Source organism: Xenopus laevis, chromosome 6S (assembly GCF_017654675.1).
Source record: "Xenopus laevis strain J_2021 chromosome 6S, Xenopus_laevis_v10.1, whole genome shotgun sequence".
NCBI lineage: Eukaryota > Metazoa > Chordata > Amphibia > Anura > Pipidae > Xenopus > Xenopus laevis.
Window position 1 is genome coordinate 127777574 of NC_054382.1, and position 23372 is coordinate 127800945.

Genomic DNA, 23372 nt, shown 5'->3' on the forward strand with positions numbered 1-23372 from the left:
TTGATGATTTAATTTTTTTTCCTGGGGCCTTATAATATATTATAATTGGCTACAGTGATTAATATCAAAACATATCTGTTTACTGCCTTGTTCTTTCTAATCCCACCAATTGCTAGAACGTTCACATGGATTGTCTCCCCAGGAAAGATTGATTTTCATTGCAAACGTACAATAAATACTATTCCTACTTTCGCCGTGAAGCTAATGCTCACTCAGCTGTCTTGGGCCACTGCTCAATACTTTCATGAATTTTAATGCCAGACTCTGTTACAACATGAACAAAGATCGCCTTCAAACAGGAATTCTATTAAGACTTTACCATCTAGCAGAATGGCCTAGTTGCACCCAAATAAAACATATTTATTCCTGGTATGAGAAACCAGGCAGGGCATGTACAGTTATATTTTTTAAAAAGAAGTCATGTCTACTTTAAACCATGGAATTCAGGATTGTGCTCGTATAAATGAGATTTTGTGTTTGTAGCCACTGAAAAGTAGGTTGTGCAATGCAAGTCTGAAGACCATGTTGAAGCTTAATTCTCTTTAATTAGGAAGGGGGCTTGAAAAAGCAGCTCTTAAATTTACCTTTCTTGAACCCAAGGTTTCAATATTCAGTTAAAAGAAGCAACTCGTGTTTGGGGCAATGGTAAATGAACCAGTGTCGCTGTTACTGTATTTTAATGGTGTTTATTTTGATGTGGGTGGTGGGGCTTTCTAGAGATCCTAGCAGGTTAAACAGAGGCAGCTCATGAATAGTGGAATAACTAGAAGTTATTGAGACTCACCTGAAGAGTTGTTAAGACCCCCATCTTCAGGAAGAGGATTTGCTTTTTTTACAGAAAAACACCTATCATCATGAATTTAAGGCAAGCCCCTGCAATGGAATACAGAATCACATTAATATAAATTCCATTCTGCCTCTGTTTCCTAATCCCCAAGCTACGTCCCTTTACGGGCGTAAAAACCACAACCAAACAGATTTTATCATTCCAAAGAAATGAATTAATAATGCACTTTCCATACCGATGTCTCTAGGCTTCCAGATGGACTTCTTCTGATTCAGCTGAAATACTCGCCATGATAAACAAAAAAAAATGAAAGATGTCCATCATAAAGATTGGATCAATATGTAAAAGGCCTTTTTATATGAAACATTCAGATATTCCATATTCAGCTTCTGGAAAAAAAAAATATTTTTTATGCCCATAATTCCTGATCATGACACTCTGTTCTGACTTAATGGTGCCTGAACGATGATGCTTGTGGCAGCAATAAGGTACATGTGAGCTGAAGGGAGAGGGATTCTGCTTGAAAGATGTTAAAAAATAAAGACAATAACCTTTTTATCCAAGGAAATTTACTTTAAATGGTCCTATATGTCCCCATGGTAAATCACCTGTTCCAACCTCAGCCTTTCCATGAGTATAATGTCCTGCAAATCAATCCAATGACCACCTCCCCAAGCTCATGACAGCACAATCTTGGAATCTTCTTATTGACACTGAAGCAAAAAAGCCTGGCGTGCCATAAGGAGGCCAGTCAAGATCAGAGCTGTTCTGGTCTCTTCAGTTGGGACCAAACCCCCAATACAAGATGACTCCTAGAAATATTAATGGAAATGTGGAACACAAATATCACAGCTAGTGATGATCGAATCTGTCCCGTTTCGCTTCACTGATTAATTAGCAATTAGTCAATGGGCGTTTTTACGCGCATGACAATTTTTCTCTGTCCAAATGCAATGGGCGTTTTTTGTTATGACGGCTTTTTTTGTCCTAATGCATTAAAGTCAATGGGCGTTTTTTCTCTAGGTGACTTTTTTATCCAAATGCATTAGTCAATGGGCGTTTTTTGTTATTTCTATATTTTCGCCATAGTTTTGCAAAAAAAAATACACAAGAATACACAGAATTTCGCTGCGAATCCATGCCTACCGAATACATTTGCTCATCACTAATCACAGCTAGGTTTAGTTGACTACTACTCTTTGCTGGCGCTATTATATAAATGATGATGATTATAAATACTAATTGGGCTCATCCAATCATTCACATTTGTGGCACCCAGAGTCCGTCTCATCCACTTGCAGTCCTTGTCCATCAGTTCAATATTCCTGATCGATAAGTGACCAAGTCTTACTCAGTTGAGAAGGATATTGACTTGACCCCAATGAAGACTCCAGAGGGGTCTGTGCCAGATCTGATCCTCCTCAATATTTGTTTTTGGTGTAAAATTATACATGGTATAGGTAGACGCAAACACCTGAAACCTAAAGAACCATTATTTAGAATTAAAAGACTTCAACGCATGTTGTTTTGTGTGGAGAGAGAGGCCACAGATGAAAGTTGCACCTACAATTGCTCCATTAATATTCAATGCTTATCTGAACTTGTGCAACAATATTAAATTTATTACACACAGCAAAGCTCTGTATAATTCCAAAGCTTGCCATTCAATCTTATATACATTGTGCCATACATCTGTCATGCCAACATCTCATGCCCAGAAGGGGGCCAAACTTGGTTCCTAATGGATCAGGGAAGTTCCGTAAATAAACAAATTCCCCTTAACAGTCCCTCATTGTGACAAATCCAATTCATATATGCGTCAATATCTGTATACAGTGCTGCTGTACAATACAGGGGAACAAACATTGCAATAATTAAATAGAAATGTATACAGTTACACAGATTTAGCGCTTCTGTTAAAGGACACAGAAGGAAAGAGGTCCCTGTCCCACAGAGCTTATAATCTAAATACAAGTCGGTCTTAGAAATACAAGGGGGCAAATTCACTAAGATGCGAAGTTGCGCCAGGCGCAACTTCGCCGCACTTCGCCACACTTCGCCAGGCGTAGTTTCGTCAGCGCTCCGCAAATTCACTAAAATCCGAAGTTGCGCTCAGGGGTAGCGTAAGGTTGCGAAGTTGCGCTAGCGTTGATTTGCTATGTAAAGCGAAGTTGCGCTAGCGAAGGCTAATTTGCATACGGCACGAAATTCAAATTTCAATGGAGGAACACGTATCAGCACTACAAATGCCTAGAAAACCTTCAAATCTTCAAATAAAAATTTTATTTTGCCCTACACATGTGCCCACTGTCTAGGTAAGTTGCCATGAGTCAGGAAATGTAGGGGGGAAGGAGGGGAGCCCCAAAAAAATTTTCAATCTTTTTCAGCCTATCAGCCATCATGTAGAAAACACGCCAGCGTTTTTTTGGGACTTAGAAAAAATGTAGACTTTTTTTGAAACAATCCCTATCTACTCTATTGCGCTTCGCCAGTTCTGAGGTGGCGAAGGAAGTCTAGCGTAAAAGGTAGCGTTCAGTACACTGCACTCGTTAGTGAATTTGCGTAGTTACGTCGCTAGCGAAAATTCGCCTGGCGTAAGGGTGCGAAGTAACACTAGCGAATTAACGCTAGCGTTCGGCGCTTCGGCGCTTAGTGAATTTGCCCCAAGGAGTGTTGCTTTTTCTGGGGCAGGACAGCTGCAATATATAATGCTAATGAGCTGTTTTGCCTTCTTTTTTTTGCTCTGTCATTTTCCTAATAAAACAGAAGTATTTATGGCAGCAAGTCAGACTAATTATTTAAGCAGAGGTATTAGCCGGAATTAGTTTGTGAGGTATGAGGACGTCAGCGTACAGGGAATTGTGCTGACTTATCATAGCAGTTAGGATAAGCCTCCCCACCATGAATGAGCTGCTGATAGGATATCTATATGGCGGCCTGTAACAGCTGGTTACACAGAGCAGTCTCTCTGTCCCACCAATGTATAATAGAATCCTCTATCAAGTGAAAAATATTAGCAAGGAGGTTTGACATTCAAGAAACTGATATGGAAGCTTGGGTTTATTTAAGATACAAATATAATAGAATAAAAGTACAGGGGGGCTCATTCACTTCACAAAAACAAATGCAATGAACAACTTACAAAACACAGATTGCCCAGTTTTTTTTACCAAAAATGTAGAGTTTTTCCCAAGAATTGAGGAATAAAAGCAGATAAAAGGGCTGCCCTCAATAATCATTGGGCCCCAGTGTTGGACTGGCCCACAGGGATACCAGGAAAACTCCCGGGGGCCCAGGTGTCAGTGGCCCCTCATGCTGCTAAATATTTGGCCTATTGCATGACCATTCCCAATTTCTTTGAGAACAAAGAGACTAAATAGATGGAATAATAGATTATAGTATGTAAAGAAAAGAGACTATTTAAAAAGAGGAGAGGAAGAATAATATTACTGAGAGTGGGCCCCTGGTCTATGGTTTTTTGTGGGTCCCTAGTCAAAGGTTTTTGGGTGGGCCAGTGGTGTCCCAGTCCAACACTGTTGGGCCCCATACTACTATTAGAAGCGCTGTGCCGTGGGGGGCCCCCAATTATCAGCCCACCATTCGCCTTGGCCCCCCTGGTGGTGGGCCCTGCCATGCCAATAAATAAAATTGAGTCCCACAGATAAAAATGTCCCTTGCTTGCATGGTCACAGCGGGAGAGCCCTGGGATCCCATAATACCCCTGCTGGTTGCTTTTACCCCTTTATTTGGTTGCTTTTTACCCCTTTATTGCTTTTATTGAATTATTTTCTAATATTATGTAACCAGCTGTGCAGGTTATTAATACTGGGGTATAAGGAAGGGAATGATACCCCCATCACCACACAAACACCTTATACGTACTACTGATGGGTGAATGAATTCGTCAGGCATAGATTTGTGGCTAATTTCCGGCAGCCCACGGATTAATTCGCAGAACTGCGGCAAAAATGTGCAGCTGGAAAAAAAATTTTGCGCATAGAAATTGTTCGTCCATTGATTTTAATGCATTTGGACAAAATGGTTGTGTGTATAAAAATTAACAATCACATCAAAATGTTCACATGTCAAAATTATTTTGATGTCCATTGACTTCAATGCGATTTGCGAATTTCTCGCCGTTACGCAAATTTTTTCGATGTTTCGGGTATTTTTCTGCGAAACAGGACAGATTTGCCCATTGCTAATACATATTTATATGCTATATAAGATATAGTTGACATGAATCAGAAGATCTGGTACACGATCTACAGCTAGAGTTTGTATCTAGACTCCCAGTTGACCTCCTCACCCTACTCTTGGATTCATTGAACAACAAATAAATCTGGTTCTAGAGTAAATATAGCTGAATGTATGAATCATTTAAGAGCAGCCTTCCTCAATCTAGTCATCATCACTGCGCGTGTTCTCAGATAAAAGTGAAGGACATTTTGGGCTCCATCACAGTGTAGGCAAATACCAAGGTGGACATCCAGACTGTCAAGCAACTATCGCTACATATTTGCTCCATGCAGGAGGGCATGCATTAGGAAGTGCTTGAAATGATTTAACAAGTAACAAAGGAATGCCAATTCCAGCACTTGACAATATTAAAAAAAACTGTGAAGACTTCCACGTGACTAGCGCTAGAAATAAATGGGATCCTTCTCACTGCACCAATGCCGGGGCCCCTATCTGAGGGGACAAATATTTATAAATTAGGGTTGTAACCTCTGTCTCTTCAATAACACCTAGAGATCCTGGGGCTGGGAAACCCTCATATAAATATATGTTTAAATACACGGCTATTTTGTGAGTCAATACGATGTACAAAAACGTCACGGAAGACACAAGGTTAAATAAAGGGAAGCATTTCTTCTCTAGATTTGGGTAATGCCAAGTGGATAAAAGCGCATAACTAATACTAAAGTACCACTTCACATTCTATTCAATTACATTTTTTACATGTCAGCTTCAATGACTTCCTCTAAGCACTGCTTGAAGGGCTCTGGAACACTCGTGCACCTGAACACACCGTTGAAGGGCTGTGTAATAGAGTACTGGGATCCTGCCTGCATAAATTCTTTTAACAAGGGATTTTAAAGGACAAGGAAATGTGGTTAGATTCAGCTTTGAGCTTTCTTCTTATGGAGAACTTGAAGCTTTCTTTCCAAGATTCTTTTCCTTAGATGAAGGTAAATCCAACAGTCAGAACTTCCCACCTTGCATGGTCTTCAGAATAAAGGCAGGGTTCTTCAGAATAAAGTAAGAAAGAGTGAAATTCTGTTCAACTAGAAACATTTAAGAACGTTTAACCTTAATCACACCCCCAGCTTTCCTTTGCTGGGTCTATACTTCTGCCCCCCTGTCCATCTGTAACTGTTCCAGTTAATCACTTCTAGCCTGTCCCTAACTGGAACTCTGACTTTTGCCTATTTTGTCTGTTCCCCAGTGACAACCTTCTCCTTAGGACTGCTTCTTTGCTGCCTCCAGGTCAGTCTGTCCTAGTGCACGCACTCGATCCAGCTGAGGGCAATTATGAATTAGAGCTAGGGATGGCCGAATTTTTTGCCTTGTTTCGCTGCAGAAATGATGCCCATAGAAAAAGACGCTCGTCAAAAAAAATTTTGCCGTACGTCAAAATTTTTTGGACGCCCATAGACTTTAATGGGCGTCGACGACATTTTGACGGCAGCGAATCTTTGGCGAAACAGGTCAAATTGTTATCCAGAATTCTTGTTTTGTTCCTGAGTCCTGATATCGAGTTTTTCCTGCTCCTGACAATATCCCGGTAATCCTTGTTTCATTCCTGTTCCCTTGTACCCCTTCTTGATCTGTTGACTTCCCAGAATTGACCTTGGCCTGATATTGGACATTGCATGAACTCTTGATCTTGTTGCCTGAATCTGATTCTGCCACCAGCCTTTGAATTTCAGCTTGTTTTTGGACTTGGTTTTTTCTGCCTACATCTGGATTATGGAAAAGTATTGGGCCATTCCAGTGTCGGACTGGCCCACCGGGATACCAGGAAAACTCCCGGTGGGCCCAGGTGTCAGTGGGCCCTCTTGCATCTAACCATTTAGCATATTTTCTGGTCATTCCCTATTTCTTTATGGGAAACAAATGCTTAATAATGGAAGAATATATTAAGTAGATATAAAAGACTGGGATAATAAAGAGGTTGAGTGAGGAGAGGAGGAATACGAGTTTGGAAAGTGAGTCCATGCTCTAAGGTGGGCCCACTGTCTAAGGTTTTCTAGTGGGCCCCTGGCATCCCAGTCCGACACTGGGTCATTCAGTTGCAGGCCAGCTGACCCAAAAAACATGACTACTAAATACTCAATACCCAATAGTTCAAGACCCTATACAAGGACTAATGTTCATATAGTTTGTTAGGAAAATTGTAATGGAATCTTCTGACCTGCTCCAAGATGGCGTCCAAAATGGCGATTCCTCTTCCCTGCACATGGTTCCGGCTGGTCGCAATCCTCCTGCATCATCTCCTTCTCGCCCTGTGATTGGTCGCCGGCGACGGAACGGACGCCGGCGTCAGAATCGGGCGCCGGCGTCAAGGCGTCAGCGTGGGGACGCTGGCGTCTGCGTCTGACGCAAGCGCGTCAATTTTGGCGCCAATAGACTGGACTATAAAGACCCTCATTTCCTTCCTGACCTTGCCCAATTATAGGTCTATTTCATATAGTTCCTGGGTGCGATATATTCTGTCTTGATCTTCCGTGTTTTGAACCTTTGCCTGTTATCGACTTTGAATCTGTGCTGCCTGTCTTGACCATCCTGCCTGTTTGACGACCATTCTTTGATAAACCCTTTTCTGTACTGCGAACCTGATTTGTTGCTTCCTCTTTGGTCCTTACTTCAACTGCGCCTTCGGGCATTACAGTATAATTGGGCCATGGACCCCTCGGAGGAGGCCCAAGTACCCCTCGATGTCGGAGGGGCCATTCGGGGGTTGGCTTCTCGCATGAAATCCTATGAAGCCCAGCAGTCTCAAATTGGCCAGGCTATTGATGTTATCCTGGAGAAATTGACTGCCATGTCTCCTGCGGCTCCTGCGGCTGTGCCTGTTCCTGCCATTCCTGCTCCTCTCCAGGTGTCTGAACCTCGTGTTCCCGCTCCACCTCTTTTCAGCGGAGACCCAAAAGCTTGTCGAGGTTTTATTAACCAATGTGAAATTCAATTCACTCTGCAGCCAGGCCAGTTCGTCTCCGAGCAAGCCAAGGTTGGTTATGTCATCTCCCGTCTGCAGGGGAAGGCTCTGGAATGGGCGTCACCCCTTTGGGAGAAGAGAGACCCGCTGATCGACAACGCCGGGGCTTTTCTCCAAGAACTCCGGACGGTGTTTGATGCTCCAGGTCGTACTACTGCAGCCTCGGCTCGACTGTTCCAGCTTCAACAAGGCACTCGCTCAGTCCCCGAGTATGCCATTGAATTTCGTACTCTGGTGGCAGAGACCTCCTGGAATAACGATGGTTACCACGCGGCCTTTTACAACGGCTTGGCTATACGCATTAAGAATGACCTCGTTTCCCGGGAAATTCCTTCTCGGTGGGAGGATCTGGTGGCCTTGGCGGTGAAGGTGGATACCCGGCAGAGGGAGTTCCAGCTCGAACTCGACCGAGAGCGTACAAAAAGGTACCCCCGGTTCCAACCTACTTTGGCCCCCCGCTTCCAGAGACCCCTGCTTTTCAATCCTGTTCCCCCAGTGCTTCCTCCTGCTCCTATGGATTCTGCTTCTTCCTCCTTGCCGGCTGAAGAACCCATGCAGATTGGGCGGGCTCGTCTGTCCGAACAGGAGAAACTCCGGAGAAGGGCGGCCGGTCTATGCCTTTACTGTGGGGGTAAAACCCACTTTGCCCAGGAGTGTCCAGTGAAGCCGGGAAACGCCAAAGCCTAGGTAAGCATGGGGAGACTTACCTGGGTGGGATTTGTCATTCTCCCCATTCCTCTGCTCTACGTTTCCTTCTTCCGGTGCAGATCCAGCTTGGCTCTCTAAAGTTTTCTTCACAAGCCTTTCTAGATTCCGGTGCTGCAGGAAACTTCATGGACCGAACCTTTGCAGGACGCCATTCCATCCCTCTTCAACCCTTGGCTGTTCCTCTTCGTGTCCTGGCGATTGATGATCGTCCCCTGTCGTCTGCCTTCATCTCGCATTCTACTCAGGAACTTTCCTTCAAGGTGGGCACCATGCATTTGGAGAGACTATCCTTCCTCCTCATTGATTGCCCTTCCACTCCGGTTGTCCTGGGACTGCCATGGTTATGTGTACATAATCCAGTCATTGACTGGTCCTCATTGCAAGTTTCCAGATGGAGTCCTTTTTGTTTACAAAACTGCCTACCCACTGTTCCGGTTGTCAAAGTTTCTTCTGTGTCCTCTAATTCCTCTATTCCCTCTGTGTACCAAGCATTTTCCGATGTATTTAACAAGTGTTCCGCTGAGACTCTTCCTCCCCATCGGCCTTACGATTGCCCTGTGGAACTTCTATCCGGCTCTATGCCCCCCAGGGGCCGCACCTACCCACTCTCCCCTTCGGAAACTTCTGCTATGAAGTTATACATCCAGGAGAATCTCCAGAGAGGATTCATCCGTCCTTCCACCTCCCCTGCTGGAGCAGGTTTCTTCTTTGTTGAGAAAAAGGATGGTAGTTTGCGGCCCTGCATCGACTACAGAGGACTCAACAAGATCACAGTTAAAAACAGGTACCCTCTTCCTCTTATTTCTGAACTGTTCGATCAGCTTAGGGGTGCCAATATCTTTACAAAGCTGGATCTTCGGGGGGCATACAATCTTATCCGGATCCGTGAAGGGGACGAGTGGAAGACCGCCTTTAATACCCGTGATGGACATTACGAGTATTTGGTCATGCCCTTTGGTCTCTGTAATGCTCCTGCGGTCTTCCAGGAGTTCGTTAATGATATTTTTCGGGATTTGTTGGGTCTATGTGTGGTCGTTTATCTAGATGACATTCTTGTTTTTTCTAAAGACCTTTCGGAACATCGTGCCCATGTACGTGAGGTCCTCTCCAGACTAAGGAAGAACAGTCTCTTTGCTAAATTGGAGAAATGCACCTTTGAAGTCTCTTCCATTTCCTTCCTTGGCTATATTATTTCTCCTCTAGGTTTCAAGATGGATCCTGCCAAAGTGTCTGCAATCCTGGACTGGCCTCTTCCTACCAGTGTCAAAGCCATTCAGAGGTTTGTTGGCTTTGCCAATTATTACAGACAGTTTATAAAAAATTTTTCTTCCAGACTCTCTCCAATTCTGGCCCTGATTCGTAAGGGGGGCAAACCTCAACACTGGTCTCCCCAAGCCCTGGAATCCTTCAAGTCCCTCAAAGAGGCCTTTTCTTCCGCTCCAATTCTTCGGCACCCGGATCCCCTACAACCCTTCTTCATGGAAGTTGACGCCTCTGATGTCGGAGCTGGTGCAGTCTTATCACAGAGATCCATCTCTGACGGTAAACTTCATCCTTGTGCGTTCTTTTCTAAAAAAATTTCTGCCCCTGAACAGAACTATGATGTGGGGAATCGGGAACTACTCGCCATCAAATTAGCCTTGGAGGAATGGAGACACTTACTGGAGGGTTCTTCGGTTCCTGTGACGATTTTTACCGACCATAAAAATCTTGAGTTCATCCAAACCCTCAAACGTCTGAATCCCCGACAAGCCAGGTGGGCACTTTTCTTTTCCCGTTTTAATTTTGTCATTACTTTTCGTCCTGGCTCCAGAAACAGGAAGGCCGATGCCTTATCCAGAAGCTTTATTCCCGAAGATTCTGTGTCCAAGGAACCTGAACCTATTGTACCCTCTATCAAGATTATTGCTGCCTTGTTCCTTCCTGTGCCTCCCAATTGTTGTCCGCTCAAGATTCTGCTCCTGCGGAAACTCCTCTTGGTGTTGCTTTTGTCCCTCCTGAATTTCGTCTTACTATTTTGTCTCAGTCTCATTGTTCCAAACAGGCTGGACATCCTGGAATTCAGAAGACGACCGAGCTTTTGTCTCGTCTAGTATGGTGGCCAACCTTAAGAAAGGACGTTAAAGATTTTGTCTCCTCATGTTCCACGTGTGCTGTGTCTAAATCCGGACATTCTCCTCCCAAGGGTTTTCTTCTTCCACTACCCATCCCATCTCGACCCTGGACTCATCTCGCCATGGACTTTATTGTAGATTTGCCCATTTCCTCCGGCCACACTGTCATTTGGGTTGTTATCGACAGATTCAGTAAGATGGCTCATTTCACTCCTCTCCGCAAACTGCCTTCCGCTCCAGAACTTTCTGAACTATTTATTAAACATATTTTTCGCCTCCATGGCTTTCCTGCAGAAATTGTGTCCGATCGTGGCCCCCAATTTGTGTCTAAGTTTTGGAGGTCACTGTGTAAAGCTTTAAATATTTCTCTTCAATTTTCTTCTTCTTATCATCCTCAGTCCAATGGTTCCGCTGAACGTGTTAACCAGGCCTTGGAGCAATTTCTTCGTTGCCATGTATCCTTGTGTCAAGACGACTGGTCGGACCTTCTTCCCTGGGCGGAGTTTGCTCATAACAATTCTTTTCATTCTTCTTCCCAGAAATCTCCTTTCTTCTGTGTGTATGGCCGGAACCCATTGGCATTCCCTCAGGATCTCTTACTCACAAACGTTCCTGCTGCTAATGATCAAGCCGCTCATATGCTGGCCATCTGGCAGGCCACCACTGCTAATTTGGAAAAAAGTTCGTCCTCCCAGAAGAAGTTTGCCGACAGGAAAAGAATTGCCGCTCCACCCTATGCTCCTGGTGACAAGGTCTGGTTGTCTACACGGAATATTCGCCTCAAGATTCCCACTCCCAAGCTTGGCCCCAAATTCATCGGTCCCTTTCCCATCATCGAGGTCATCAACCCTGTGGCAGTTCGTCTTCTTCTTCCTCCCGAGATGCGGATCCCTAATGCTTTTCATGTGTCTCTCCTTAAACCTGCAGTGTCTTCCTCCTCTTCTTCTTCCACAGCTCCTGTTGTTATCGATGACCATCTAGAATTTGAAGTCAGCAGGATTCTGGACTCTCGTTTTTCCAGGGGCGCTCTCCAGTATCTTGTCGAATGGAAGGGTTTCGGTCCCGAGGAATGCTCTTGGGTGAAAAAATCTGATGTCCATGCCCCCATCCTTGTTCGCAGGTTTCATAGGCAGTTTCCTTCTCGTCCTGGTCCCGGTGGTCCTGAGGCCCCCCCTAAGGAAGGGGGTACTGTAATGGAATCTTCTGACCTGCTCCAAGATGGCGTCCAAAATGGCGATTCCTCTTCCCTGCACATGGTTCCGGCTGGTCGCAATCCTCCTGCATCATCTCCTTCTCGCCCTGTGATTGGTCGCCGGCGACGGAACGGACGCCGGCGTCAGAATCGGGCGCCGGCGTCAAGGCGTCAGCGTGGGGACGCTGGCGTCTGCGTCTGACGCAAGCGCGTCAATTTTGGCACCAATAGACTGGACTATAAAGACCCTCATTTCCTTCCTGACCTTGCCCAATTATAGGTCTATTTCATATAGTTCCTGGGTGCGATATATTCTGTCTTGATCTTCCGTGTTTTGAACCTTTGCCTGTTATCGACTTTGAATCTGTGCTGCCTGTCTTGACCATCCTGCCTGTTTGACGACCATTCTTTGATAAACCCTTTTCTGTACTGCGAACCTGATTTGTTGCTTCCTCTTTGGTCCTTACTTCAACTGCGCCTTCGGGCATTACAAAAATGACCACCATTTTTATAAAAATAGTCCATATAAGACCTACTTCAGCTGTCGACTCTTTATTGGCTCATTACAGTCTTTCTTAAGAGTTTAACACAAAACTCGATCTTTCCCTACTTGCTGTTTCCCTCTACCATTCTTTCTACTCGTTCTAAATGCCATTATATTCCAATGTAATTTACTGTCAGCCAGATGCAAACAATGTACATCTCTGTGCACTTCTAGGAAGACTTTATATCCACTCCCAACACAACATTCCAATAAATATTATGACTGTAAGGAAATTTTATGACGGGGAACAGCTGTCACCTGAAAATATAGGATCAGTGTTTGGGGCATAATTGCTCCCATGGGCCATAAGACCCATGACATGGCAAGAGGCTCATTGGAATTATTATACAATTTCTCCTTCTGGTCATTAAAGGGCCTTGTGTGCTGTTGCCATTAAGAAGTTTGATGGCCCCTTTAAAGGTAATCAATACAATATTATGTAGTGGAGTTTATATTTCATTTGCCTTAAGTAGATGGTAAAGTATAAGAGTTTAGTGTGACTATTGTGCTACTCTAGTGGGGTCTATGGTCAATGCCTTCAATAAAGGCAAGTAATACAGCAGCCTCCACTGAGGCAAACAGAGTATTCACTGCTTTACTGGCTGTTTAGGGGAAATAAACGGACGATAAACTCTACTTATAATATATTTAAGACAGTATGGTTAATATATTATTTTATTGGTTCTCTGCTCTCAAAAATGATGTTATTTTATCTTCAGTAATAAATGCATTTGAGCCGATGTTATTGCAGTATAACGTATTGCTATTTCTTCTTTAGCAGGAAATAAGTCGGTGCCAGTAGGCAGACAGCAATATTGACCTTGATTTAATGAATGAATCTGACAGTTGCTGGCTGCACTGAGTATCATTCCATTCTGGATCATTATTATCCACCGTATCCATTTTCATGTAAATCTATTCATCCTGAAACAAAAAAAAATACGATATTGTTATGTGACGAAAATGACAATAAGTGGCTCGTAAATGAAATCATTACCGTAACAAGAAAATAAGCAACATTGAAATTCATTCCATTTCAAGAGGAAATTCACATTGTACCTGATATTGTGAATATTAGACTGGATTTGAAAAATGCTTTACAGTTCGCTGTAGACAGTGATCTCCCAATGACTTTGCTTTGGGCCAAGACACTGCTGAAATGGGCCTTGGTGGTTTATGTTTACAAAAATAATGCAGTTTTTACCTTTGTAAAATGTAAGAAATTTGTAATTCCTATCTGAATTATGGATTTGTGAAATTATTATTTTTTTTAATTAGCAATTTAATTTACATTTTGTGCAGATTTGATAGTCCTGCTGACTTAAGTGATAATTAAACTGGCCATAGGCATGCAGATATATCCTTATGTCCGATGAACAATCGTGCAGTGCAATCTCCTGCCCTATATCCAACCATTAGATTAAATAAAGTAGTAAAAAGAACAAATCAGACCATGTTCTGGCCATTAATTCACGGACAGCAATTGTACAAATGTTATGTCTGACAAATAATACTGACAGTTACCCACTGATATCGTCAGATAGGCAATACATTCAGAGATATTATCGTAGCTGACAGAAATCTTCTAATTCATCCGATTGACCAAACGATAGATCGCCATGGCACAAAGAATGTTGGGACGATCCACACACAATCCAAAAATTATATGAAACAAACATTTGTATGACTTATTCCAGTGGTGTAACAAGATATTACTGGGCCCCACAGCAAATTGTTTTTCAGGCCCCCAAAATGTGTGGAGGTTCACCTGTTCTTATATTTATTGAAATTGTATATGAACTAGGGCCTCATTTGGCCCCTATACCTCCTGGGCTCCCTGCAGCTACAAGGTCTGCTTCCTCTGTGGTTACACCTCTGACTTTGTCCTTGCATCTACGGCCAACTTTAGAATTTAAAGAACATCCCAGCATGGATTTGGGAGAAATATCTAATGAAGCACCGTTAATCTAATTTATTTCCTTCCTTCCTCCCACCCTCTCTCGATTCCATCCATCTTTTCCTTCTTTACTCCCTTTCCTCCATTTATTTACTTCTACTAAGTTCAATTCTAGATGCAATTCACCAAAATTTACCCATACAGCTTTTTTCTTTCCCAATTCCAACATAATTGCAGGACCAAGGAGGAGCTGCGTCAACTTTCACAACATTTTACTTGGATATGAACGAGACAAAATTTCTTTAGGTACACTTCCCTGCCTCCCTCCCTCCCTTCCTTCCTGCCTTCCTTTCTCATTTCCTTCCTTCCCTTAATTTACTTCTACAAAGTGCAATTGTAGATGCAATTCATCAATATTTACCCATACACCATTTTTCTTTCCCAATTCTAACATAACTGCAGGAACAAGGAGGAGTTGTGGGAAATCTCACAAAATTGTACTTGTAGTTGGATATGAACGAGACAAAATTTCTTTAGGTACACTTCCTTCCTCCCTCCCTCCCGCTCTCCCTCCTTTCCTTCCTTCCTTTCTTCCTTCCTTCCTTCCGTTAATTTACTTCTACAAAGGGCAATTCTAGAAAAATTGTATTTGTTTTTGGGCATGAATTGGCCAGAATTTCTTTATGTACACTTCCCTCTTTCTTCCTTCCTTCCTTCCTCACTCCCTTCCTTCCCTTAATTTACTTCTAAAAAGTGCAATTCCAGATGCAATTCACCCAGATTTACCCATACACCATTTTTCTTTCCCAATTCTAACATAACTGCAGGAACAAGGAGGAGTTGTGGGAAATCTCACAAAATTGTACTCGTAGTTGGATATGAACGAGACAACATTTGTTTAGGTACAATTCCTTCCTCTCTCCCTCTCTCCCTCCCTCCCCTCTCTCTCCCTCCTTTCATTCCTTCCTTCTTTCTTCCTTCATTCCATTAATTTACTTCTACAAAGGCAATTCTAGAAAAATTGTATTTGTTTTTGGGCATGAATTGGCCAGAATTTCTTTATGTACACTTCCCTCTTTCTTCCTTCCTTCCTTCCTCACTCCCTTCCTTCCCTTAATTTACTTCTACAAAGTGTAATTCCAGATGCAATTCACCCAGATTTACCCATACACCATGTTTCTTTCCCAATTCAAACATAACTGCAGGAACAAGGAGGAGTTGTGGGAAATCTCACAAAATTGTACTCGTAGTTGGATATGAACGAGACAAAGTTTGTTTAGGTATACTTCCTCCTTCCCTCTCTCTCTCCCTCCTTTCTTTCCTTCCTTCTTTCTGTTAAGTGCTACGCAATATGTTGGCACTATATAAATACATGTTAATAATAATAATTTCAAGGCCGGATTTACATAGCGGGCGCCATTAGGCCCACTGCTTTTAGTCACCCCTGTCCCCTCCCCTTGGTAGGGATTGGTGCATGGGAAATTTAAAAAATGATTGGATCTCCAGCACATTCCCAGTGTTTTTGAACCAATGTGGGTGTGGTTGGGCAGCATGCCGCCCCCTAAAATCCTGCCGCCCTAGGCCTGGGCCTTGGTGGCCTTTCCACAAATCCGGACCTGGATTCCAGAAAAATTGTACTTGTAGTTGGACATGAATTGGACAGAATTTCTTTAGGCTCCATTCTGCTACACATATTGACAGAAGAGGAGGTGATATTGAAACCCTGTTAATTAATGGTGCCTATAAGCCGTCAAAATGAAATGCTTTCTTTCTTTCTTTCTTTCTTTCTTTCTTTCTTTCTTTCTTTCTTTCTTTCTTTCTTTCTTTCTTTCAAAAGTGCTAACAGTAGGAAAATGGATAGATACTATGACTTTGGAGGGGTGCATTGCATAGCTAATAGAATAGACAACACCCAAGCCATTTAGGCACTATTAAAATCACAGCCAATACAGATAACACAGAGCCATTCTCTTGCATTGATTTAGCCATTAGGGGAGCAGTATTTGCAGCAGTGTATCTCTATGCAATAAATAACGTTAAGGCTCTTTCTTAAACTTCCTATTAAAAAAAACTTTAGTGCAGCATTTTTATTTCCATACCAGGAAAGATAGAACATCAATATTTGATACGGCCGCATGGTTAGACTGAATCTGGCTGCTCCATCTGAACCGTCTTTTAACCTCTTCCAGGAACCGCTTATGAATGTGAAAGGGGCTGACGCATCATATTTAATAACACATCCGCCGAAAAAAAGCATGGCATTCATACATTAATGATGTTAGACATTTCTGTTGATGCGAACGTCTGTCTGGCATTAATGAGATGAATTGTAATCATAAGTACTCCGGCTAAACAGCAGGGGCAATGTGGATAGAAGGGGCTGCAGAGTCAGAGATATAATCAGATTGAAGGGGAGGGCTAGGGGGAGGCAGAGAGGTTCATGAATCACAAGGCGGATGGAGCTGGTGTACTATAAAGAGATTAATTAACACTAATGTAATAATAGAACCCTGGTTATGACACAGTGATCTCTGACTGATGCAAGCCAGTGAAATTCTATTTTCCCCTGAAGCCGACAAGAGCGAGTGCAGATTACCTGTCATCCGATCTGCAGAAAATACGGGGGAATCTATTTTCTAATTAGCTGCGCGTTTCAGCGATGGCTAGAAATGTTTATGGCTTTCACTCGATTCCACAGTTCCACATTGTGCAGGAAATCATCTCCTCAGCCATTACAGAAGGGCAGGCGAGAAATGGCCTTGTTACTTATGACATTTCGCCCCTTCAAAGGGGGTTTTCACCTTCAACAAGAAATATAAATAAATATAAAAAAATATCCTGTGCAGGTAAAGATTCTCAGTGCCCCTTGTCTCTTGGAAAGGACACCAATCACCATGAGAATCTCAATGAAGCTGGAATCATGGGAAAAGAACATGGCGGTTGCCCTCGACATCTCCCAGACTCAGAATTCTGCATCTGTTATAAACCCCACTAGCAGACCACTGGGAATATTCTGATTGCACTGGGGGCGTGGCCAGCTGAACACGGCTGAAAATTAATTTCTTCATAGCAGGAAAACTCCCAAGGTTTTCTTATAGCCTTTCCAGAGAGACACTTGACGAGATAACGATGACCATGCATTACTTATATTTCTACTCTGAAATAACAGCATAAAATATCCCTTTAAGGAACCTGTGAAATGTTGAAAGAATTCGACAATACCAGAGGCAAAAAGTAAATTTTTTTATGGTTTTTGATGGTATCTAATAGAGAGTAAGAGTATTTGTCACTATGCCAATAAATAAAAGACATAAAACTATAATTAACAGTGACAGCGTGAGGCACGGAAGTCCTTAATTCCATATAATTGCTCAACAGGCTCTTCTGCGGGTTGATACAATGTAGAAGAATGCTTTTACAGTTACGTGTAAGCATGTTCTGCCGAGAATACACATTGAATCAATAAATAAACACGGCATCGCTGAGACGTCCATTTATGACACAAGCCTATGTTTGTGCACTTACAGCTTGAAAATTGTCATGGCAAATAGGACAAATCCCGTAGAAACTAGTGATGGGGTGAATTTGTCCAGTTTGGCCGAAAAATTCAAGAATTTTCCACAAAATTCAAGAAACGCGAAAAATTTGTGAAACACATTGAAGTCAATCGGAGTCAAAATTTTTTTGCTGCGCGTCAATTTAGACAATTTTTATACACGTGCCTATTTTGTCCAAACGCATTAAAGTCAATCGGCGTCCGAATCATTTTGAAGTGGGCCAATTTATATGCGAGTGACTATTCTAATGCCCAGCCACATTTTTTTGACGCGGCGTATTTTTCCTGAATGTATTCGCAGGCGTCGAAAAACTTGGAAGTTCGCCGCAAATTCGCACCTGGCGAATTTAATCGTCCATCGCTATTAGAAACTCCCAATTAAATAAAACTAAATAATATCCCCTGAAAAAGTACAGTTCTTTAGGTGAAGGGACTGAATTTTTATTTTCTATTGTTGAATGAATAGAAAAGTGTTTACAGAAAGCCCTGTTGTGTATAAAACGAATGCGAATACCTACTTAAAATTAACCAGGGTGTCTCTGTCTCTTGTTTTGAAAAAGGTATTGCCACCTCTGGCATTTGAGTTATTACCCACTATATAAATTATATGGCTTCCATTTCTGTTGATTGAAATTGTATTGAATATTTCAGCGCTGAAAATTGTCAAGTCAGGACTGAGGGAAGGTAGGGTAGTAGTCAAATGTTTGTGCCTCCCAAGGCAAAAAACTATTTCACCAGATCTTTCATCAGATCTGGAGTGAAGGTCTAATGCTAAGAAAATACATGCATGGGACCTGTTATGCAGAATTCTCGGAATCTGGGGTTTTCAGAATAAGGGGTCTTTCCGTAATCTGGATCTTCATACTTTGAGTCTGCTAAAAAAACATTTTAAACATTAAGAGGCAGATTTATCAAGGGTCGAATTTTGAATTTGAAAAACTTCAAAATTCGAATTCAAAAAGACCAACCTAAATTAAATCGAAGGTTTTTTTGGCCAAATAGGTCCGTTTTCCAGCAAATAGGTCAGTTTTTGATCAAATTCGAATCGTACGATTCAACGTTTTTCCCCAAAAAAAGTCCACCAATTGACTCCAAATGGGTTCTAGGAGGTCCCCCATAGGCTAAAACAGCAATTCGGCAGGTTTTAGATAGCAAATGGTTGAAGTCGAATTTTTTCTAATTTCGAAATTAGAATTTTATTAGAATACAAAAATTAGCTCGAAATTCAATTTTTTTAATTTGAATTTTCACTTCGACCTTTGGTAAATCTGCCCTTAAATATAAACCCAATATGATTGTTTTGCCTTGAGTAATAACATAGTAAGTTAGACTGAAAAAAAGACACACGTCCATCAAGTTCAACCTTTTAGCTCTATTTTAACCTGCCCAACTGCCAGTTGATCCAGAGGATGGCAAAAAACCCATCTGAATCCTCTCCAATTTGCCTCAGAGGGGGAAAAATTCCTTCCTGACTCCAAAATGCAATGGGACCAGTCCCTGGATCAACTTGTACTATGAGCTATCTCCCATATCCCTGTATTCCCTCACTTGCTAATATAATGATATTATATCATTAATGATAATTATATCATTATATAATGATATAATGATTCATTGGGGCAAATTCACTAAGATTCGTAGTTGTGCCAGGCGTAACTTCGCCGCACTTCGCGCACTTCGCCAGGCGAAGTTGCGCTCAGGGGTAGTGTAAGGTTGCGAAGTTGCGCTAGCGTTGATTCGCTAAGCGAAGCGAAGTTACGCTAGCGATGGTTAATTTGCATACGGCGCCAAATTCAAATTTCAATGGAGGAATACGTATCAGCACTACAAATGCCTAGAAAACCTTCAAAACATCAAATAAAATTTTTATTTTGCCCTACACATGTGCCCACTGTATAGTTAAGTTGCCATCAGTCAGGAAATGTAAAGAAAAAAAACTGTTTTGAATTATTTAATTAAAATTTAATCTATGGGAGATGACTGTCCACTAATTTGGAGCTTTCTGGATAATGGGATTCCAGATAACGGATCCCATGCCTGTAGAAGTTTTGTCTGAACTCAGTATCTCAGTACAGCTAACAGACTGATCCAAAATGGGTAAAATTATGATGAATGTGGGTGAAATAATAAAAAGTCTGAATCAGTGGAATATTCTGCTGTAGAGGGGAGGTCAGCTGAGACCAAACGAGTTCCTATTGCAGAGAAGTACATTATTTCATTCTTATTCTAGGCACAAAAGAGACGAAAATAAAGTTGAAAGGACTAAAAAGCATCTGTGGATATCTCAATCGCTTAAAGACTGATTACATGTCAGCCACGACCTTGGATCTCAATGCAGAATGCTCTGTCCCTGATATTGTCACATACAATTACCATAAGGTGAGAGAGTTAAAGCAACATCAGCTCTTCTGGGGGAAAATACATAATCAATCTCTTGAGCAGTTATTGTTCTGCAAGACAAGGTGCTGGGATGAACTTTGCAAGGGTCTCAATTGAAGAAAGGGCTGAGGTGTGTAGCTATTAAGCTATTCTCTCCAAAATTCCATATCTGAAATATTTGCCTCCATTTTTATGCACTTCTAAATAAGGTTGGGCAGATTTCTGTTGCTGTAAATAACTATTTTTATATTTTATACATTTACAAACTGTATGTCAGAATCCTTCAGTAATAAAAATAATGAATTTTACATAGTACAGATATGAGACCTGTTATCCAGAATGCTTACGGAATCTTTCTGTAATTTGTATCTCCATACCATACTACAAGAAACTCATGTAAACCTTAAAGGGCAGATTTTACTAAGGTTTGAATGGTAAATTCAAATTACAAATTTTTGATTTTTTTTTTTTTTTGGTAAAAACTCACAAATTAAAATTCTTAATCAACAACTTGAATTTTAATGTGAGATTTATCACATCTCAACCCTGGAAACAGTTCTAATTCACCTCAAACCTGCCGAGTTCATGTAGAAATCAATGGCAGAGGTCCGTTGAACCATTTGAAGATGGAAAACTCGATTCAAATTCGATTCCACGGGTCGCTCCTATTCAATCGAATATTAGACGTTCACGTTTTTTCATAGGTAACCCCCTAAATAAACCAATTGGCTGATTCTGCTTATAATAAGTATCAATTATGTATTAGTTGGGATCAAGTACAAGGTTCTGTTTTATTATTACACAGAAAAAGGATTATTTGGATGAAATAGAGTCAATGGGAGACGGCATTCCCACAATTTGAGGTTTTCTGGATAACAGTTTTCCGGATAACTGATCTTATGCCTGTATGACTAGAGTAAGTCCAAATGCAAATACTTATATGAATGGGAAACTGAGGGAACATTGACGCTCTTCACAAAGTTCATACATCCAGACGTGCCCCTTAGCAACTTTGCAGCAAATGTGTCCATTCAGTCTGCTCTGATGAATTGAGTACCATTGCTCTAATGGAAGCAACACAATCCTAGAATTACTGAAACACTTGACCTGTTGGTAATTCCAGGCTTCCTTGAGAGCAGAATCCATATACTCAACTGACTAGGCTCAAGTGACTAAACTCTACTTCCATTATTAACACCTCCCAAAGTAGCTATGTTCTTGCCCTTGTACTTCTCATTCCTCTAATGGTGCATATTGCACAAGGCACGGAGGTTAGGTTACAAGGTTGCCATCTACTCAACTTGCTACTGGGCTCAGTAATGGTTCAGCAAATGGTATCTTCCCATTGAGAGCTCAACTCTTAGCAGGGAACTGATTGGAGCATTCTTCTGAAGGGATGTCCAACCTGTAGACCTACTTCTATTGCTGAGGTACAGCCCTAGAATCCATGTAGAGATGGAGGTTAAAATAGGTATTTCAACATTTTAAGATACTGTAGAAATTTCTATTTGGCAATTTGCACTATTTTTTCTTCAGCCATAAACTAGATTCATGCCAAGACTAGATTCTTATGGTCATTAAGTTTTTTTTCTGTCCAGGCCCTTTAATTTAATTGCTTCACCAGTCTGTCCAACCAATATCTGGTTGGGACCATAACAAACTAAAATTATCGTTAGCTGCAGAAAAAAACAAATAAAAATATTTAAAAACCACAAGGAATAAAAAAATATTGTCTTAAATCATTATTATACTTAAAGGGGAACCTTCCCTCTTTGTCAGAAAAAAATAAGAAATCCGGGTTGTCTTATTGGGTTGTTGAGTGAGGTTAAATAAGGTTTGAGAATCGCAAGAGTCGAAAGGGTTAATGCTGCTACATTGGGAGGTACGTTGGGAAGGAGCATCAGGCATCTGGCAATTCACCAATGTCTGAATGATAAGTTCACCTTGATATACTTTAGGTCATGAATGGGATTCAATACAAACCCCAGGGTACGCCTGAAGAAACCAGTTGTTCTGGACTAGAACTCTCCCAAATATTAAGCGTGTTCCTGAAGAAGAACCTTAATCAGAGTCTTCTCCAGCTTTGCTCCCTGACCCTGCTAGTATTAATTTGTGTTATTGGAAGAAATGTTATTATTTGGGTGAGATGGGCTCTTCTGAAATTCATTTTTATACAATATTATTCCTGCATTATAAAGTCACTGTTTATTAGTTATTTTATTAGTTCTCTGGCTATTTTAGACCTAAGCCATCTCTAAATGAATAAAGACAGATAGATGTTGATTTCCTATATTTAAAGATGATTTAGAAAGTATCTTATATATCTGTCTTGACTTGATTCACACTGAAATCCCATAGGAGAAGAATTCATGACACTGTTCTTTACTTACCTATTTCTGGGAATGACCAGTAGACGCCAGCCCTCAGTGAATATCATTTCCACATAATTTCACGTGATTTTCTTAGTGATGGATTTAACATGTTTTTGAACAAATTGGTGGCCCTTAGAAATCAATGAGTTATGGCCTGAACCACAGAAAGAGATGGGGGATTTGGAAGTCAATTAATTACAAATCTGATCCATAAGGGCATATTTTTAAGCTTCTGCAAAAAAATTAGTTTAGTTAAAGGGACGCTATACTATATGCTTTCCCCTATCCAAAAGGGAAATGTAAACCTATATCTAACAAAAACCAAATCAATTAGGGTTATGGTAAATAGTCCCTTTAAAGGTTGTCCTTTAAACATACTAAATTCCTATTTTTTTAGCAGAATCTGTGTATATTTGGAATGTCCTTCTTCCTGACCCAACTTGACCAAGTGTTTCAAGTGTCCCCCTAGTAGAAGTGATTCGCTAATAAAGATTTTTCTGTTAACAATATTTTGCAACCAATTTGAGGGGCATGCCACATTTGTTTTAGGGTGGGCTCATGTCTAGGCCACTTAATAATAAGTGGCCACTTCAAGCATTTG

At 41.5% G+C, this 23372-nt stretch overlaps 1 long non-coding RNA gene across 1 annotated transcript in view; it reads right to left on the bottom strand.

The window, feature by feature from the left end:
- Positions 1-13226: 13226 nt before the first annotated feature.
- Positions 13227-23372, bottom strand: part of LOC121395181 — a 33293-nt gene continuing 23147 nt past the window's right edge. Inside the window, exon 4 of the long non-coding RNA XR_005962327.1 lies at positions 13227-13491. This is a non-coding gene — a long non-coding RNA (uncharacterized LOC121395181). The remainder of the gene's footprint in view (positions 13492-23372) is intronic.